The sequence below is a fragment of the Sapajus apella genome, unplaced genomic scaffold (genome assembly GCF_009761245.1).
Source record: "Sapajus apella isolate SASKATOON/1434 unplaced genomic scaffold, GSC_monkey_1.0 scaffold99, whole genome shotgun sequence".
Lineage (NCBI taxonomy): Eukaryota > Metazoa > Chordata > Mammalia > Primates > Cebidae > Sapajus > Sapajus apella.
In genome coordinates this window covers 5117413-5121978 of record NW_022437039.1, presented here as the reverse complement: position 1 = coordinate 5121978, position 4566 = coordinate 5117413, and the positions used below count along the sequence as shown (strand labels likewise).

The window sequence follows — 4566 nt, the reverse complement described above, 5'->3', positions numbered from 1 at the left end:
GTCACACTTTTCATTAGCCCATAACCCTTGTCAACCACTGGTCTGTTCTCTCTCTCTCCCTCTCTGGAGTCTTTCCCTTTACAGAATGTCATATGCATGGTATTTTACATTGAATAATCTTTTGATACTGACTTCTTTCACTAAACATAAAGCATTCACCCATGTTGCTGTGTATGCCAACAATGAAATGCTGAGTAGGCTTCCATTGCATGGCTGAATCATTTTGTTTTTAATCCATTTTCTACCACTGCAGTATGCTTGAGCTGTTTCCATTTTTAGGGTTATATGAATAACACTGTTATAAACATTTATGAAACATTTTCTGTATGAACCCGTTTTCATTTCTGTATGATAAATACTTAGTAGTAGTGTTGCTTGGTCATAATCTAAGGGTATATTTAACCTCATGAGAGACTATGAAAATATTTTTCAGAGTAGCGATATCATTTTGCAGTCCCGCTAGGAATGTGTGAGAGTTCCAGTTGCTCTGCTTCCATGTTAACACTTGGTATTGTTACTTTATTCAAAGGCACTCTAAAATGTGTGCTGCCATAAGTTATTATGCCTGTTCAGCTTTCTTTTTCTTTCATTTTTGTCCAAAAATTGCACCAGCATAAAGCAGGGCTTTAGTTGATGTGAGTGTGTTGTTTAGGCGTTAGCAGTACTGCCCACACTATGCGCTCGCTGGACAGTAGTGCAACCCCAAGAAAAGGATGGTTCCCTGTTCAGTTTTCTTACCAACTTTCATTGGGTTGTCTATCTTATTGTTGATTTGAATGTGTGTGTGTGTGTGTGTGTGTGTGTGCACATATGTATATACACATAAATGTCTCTGTATGTGAGTCTAAATATAAGTTTTCAGATATGCCATTAGCAAACATTTTCTCTCATTCTGTTATTTATTTATTTTGATATGGAGCCTTGCTGTCATCCAGGCTGAAGTGTAGCGGTGTGATCTCAGCTTACTGCAAACTCTGCTTCTCAGTTTCAAGCAATTCTCCTGACTCAGCCTCCCGAGTAACTGGGACTACAGGCGCATGCAACCATGCCTGGCTAATTTTTGTATTTTTAGTAGAGACAGGGTTTCAGCCTATTGGCCAGGCGGGTCTCTAACTCCTGCTCAAGTGGTCCACCCGCCTCTGCCTCCCAATGTGCTGGGACTACAGGCATGAGCCACCATACCCGGTCTTTTAGAGCAATCTTGAACCCAGGAAATTGACATTAGTATAATTCACAAAATTTATTCAGATTGCCCCAGTTCTATGTACATTTGTTTATGTGTAGGTGTGCATATGTATGTAGTTTCATGTAATTTTATCTCATGTAGATTTGTGTTACCACTATCACAATTATAATGTAGCACTCTTTTCAGGATTCATATAAATGGTCTTTATCAGATTAAGGAAACTTTCTTTTATTTATAATTTGCTGAAAGTTTTGTTCTTTTGTCATGAATGTATAGTTTTGTGACCCAGAATGTGTTCTAACTTGGTGAATGTTCCATGTAAACTTGAAAAGAATATGTATTCCACTGTTGTTGGATAAAATCTTCTATAATGTAGCTTAGGTCAAGTTGAATGGTAGTGTTTTATATATGTACTGTTTTTCTGTTTGTTCTGTTTACTGAGATAGGCGTGTTTGTCTTCAAAAATAATTTTGAATTAGTCTGTTTCTTTTTTCAGTTCTATAATATTTTGATTTATGCATTTTGAATTGCTGTTGTTAGGTGCATATACATATATGATTTTTTGTTGCTTTATATGAAAATATTCCTAAGAAATGTTTTGCTGTATATAAAATTTGGAGTTGTTTTCTCTTTCTTCCCCCAGCATGATAAAAATGCTGTTACACTATCTTCGGTTCTTTATGGTTCGTGATGACAAATCTAAGTCATTTGAATATAACTTTTGTTTCTGCTCTGGAAATTTTTCTTTATTTGTAGTTTTCAGTACTTTATAATTTTTTTTGAGCATGGTTTATTTTGAGTTTATTCTTTATTAAGGATCACTTAGATTTTTGAAGTTCTAGTTATACATCTTTCACGTTTTGGGAAAGTTTTCAGCCATTATATTCTCAAAACTTTTTTTTGTTTTTGAACCAATTTCTTTCTTCTCTCCTGCTGGAACCCCAGTGATAAAAAATTTAGAACTTGTATATTGTTCTAGTGGTCTTTAAGGCTGTCCACCTTAGGTTTTTACATTTTTCCTTCTGTTTTTTAGATTGACTAGGTTTTCTTGATCTGTGTTCAAGTTCAAAGGCTTTTTCCTTTATCGCCTTTATGATCCAATGATTTTATTTTGTTTTATTTTGTTATTATAATTTTTATTTTTGAAAAATCTACTCAGTTATTTTTAGAGTTTTTATTTCCCATTGAATCTTTCTGTCTTACCATTTATTTAATAATTGGTCACCGCTGTTTCACAGGACGTCTATAATGACTGCTTTAAAGTCTGTCTGATTGTTCCAAAATGTGGATCATCTCAGAATTAGTGTCTGTAGATTGTCTCATTGCTTGAGTTAGTGAGATTGGACTGGTTCTTTTTATGTCTATCAAACTTGAATGAGTTCCTGGTGACTTTGAAGAGTAGGCTATGAGAGTCTGGATTTTGTTAAAACTCTCTAGACAGGATTGGCGTTTTTAATTTAGCTGGTCCTAACTTTCTTAGGTTCGGATCACAAGTCCTGACCTGACTTCTGTGGTCTGTGGTTCTATGTCAGTTAAGTTTTCAAAGGTCTTGATCAGCTGGAGGTGCCTTTTGGTCCTCCCCATAAGGGTATGACCCAGAGACCAGTATAGACCCTGGGAAGTGTTTCTACTCTGTAGTTTACTTTTCAAAGCATTTTCTGTGTTGTGTCCGGTCAATTCCAGACATATGCTCAGTAGTGAGGCCAGGATGTCATGTACAGATTTCCAGCATATATATAGTTTTCCAATCCTTACCTCTCTGTGAATCCACCTATATTCACTGGCATCTGTGGGCTCCTTTTCCTGGTCTTTTGACCAGAAAATCTGGGTTTTAGTCTCCTTTACTGCCACACATTTCTTGTAGCTAGGTTTCAGCAAGGCTGAAAGCAGTGATTTAGAGAGAGAGAGAGAGAGAACAAAAATCCCTTACTGTCTTCAGAACATAGGGCTTTTAATTTTTTTCAGCTCTTCTAGTCAGAGAGAAATATTTTATCTCGGCTAGTTTCTAAGGGTCTGCAGGTCTGCTGTTTCCACTTCTGCTGCAGGACAGCAGGTTCCTGACTGGTGCTTGCATTGGGTGCAGGACCTGAAGAGTAAAAAAGAGGGAAAAGTCCACACAGGGATTCCTTCCATCCTTGCCATCTGCAGCTGTCCTTTCCATCCTCTGACAAGACGGAGAGGGTTTCTCCTAGAGCTTTTTCTGTCCACATTTACAGTGTAGTTCTGGGATTTAGGTTGCTCTCCAATATAAACTTTGAATACAGGTAAAAACAAAAACAAAAACAAAAAACTCTACAATACTAATTAGAATATTAATACTAATTAGAATATTATACTTTGAGTTTTAATTTTCCTCTCCAATTTCCTTGAAATCATTTGCTTTCCAGAATCATCACATAGTTTCTTTATATATTCCATTTTGAGTCTTGAATTGCAATCAGTGGAGGAGATGGGGCGGAATGTCCTTATTTCATCTTAGCTAGAATCAGAAGCTCTCATTTCTTTTTAAAAACATGGACAGATAAACTGTGGCATCTCTAATGGAGATTAAATGAACAGAGATTAGGAGTTGATAGTTAAGCATATTTTTCCCACTGGACAAGTATCACTTACTAATTGCATGCTACTCCTACAGATGAGTTACTTCCAATAATATTACCAAAGGACTACTCTCTGAAAAGTTACTGAGGGCTTTGTCAAGCACCTTCTCAGGTTTAATATTGCTAAATTGGTCTATAGGGAGAGTCACAGAGAGCAACTTGAATAGATATTGGCCTCTTTTCCTTGGATAAGGAGAGAGAGACTGACCTTACTTGCCTGGCTCCATAGATACTGTGGCATCTCAGTGTTTCTTAGTGTTCTCCTATGCTGTGCTGTGAGCTTTGTATGCTGAGTGCATTTTACCCACGAGCAGGGTAAACATGTAATTCATTGTCTAAACCGGGACACTGGTTAAAAAGAATACTAAATAGATGAAATGCTGGGAAAACAGGTGTCAACTGGAACTCATTTTGGGAAAAGTAGATCATGTGGTCATCCTACAAGTGTTTTTATCTGACATCATCTGTGCTTAGTTCACACTTTTACCCACTATAAGTCATTTCCACTTGATGGAAAAAGCCAAATCCATCCAGAAAGTTCACCTAACATCATGGCACCTTTAGAAGTGATCAGCTGGAGGTCAGATTAAAAAACACAGGATAGTAATGTTAAAGCAGAATTAACAATGCCCTTATTTCTTTCCCAGCATCTGAGTCTAGAAATGTGTGGCTCCTTCCCTCCTACATTTTGGAAAAGAGGGAGACATTTTCTTTGATCCTTTATGCAGAAATGTTACAAAGAGCTCCATGTCTGCTTCTCTCTCTCTCTCTTTCTCTCTC

General features: G+C 36.9%; 1 non-coding gene across 1 annotated transcript; it reads right to left on the bottom strand.

Annotated features, from left to right (window-relative positions):
- Positions 1-592: 592 nt before the first annotated feature.
- Positions 593-718, bottom strand: LOC116536354. The gene has a single exon (XR_004262592.1). It is a non-coding gene; the product is annotated as a U4atac minor spliceosomal RNA (small nuclear RNA).
- Positions 719-4566: the final 3848 nt, after the last annotated feature.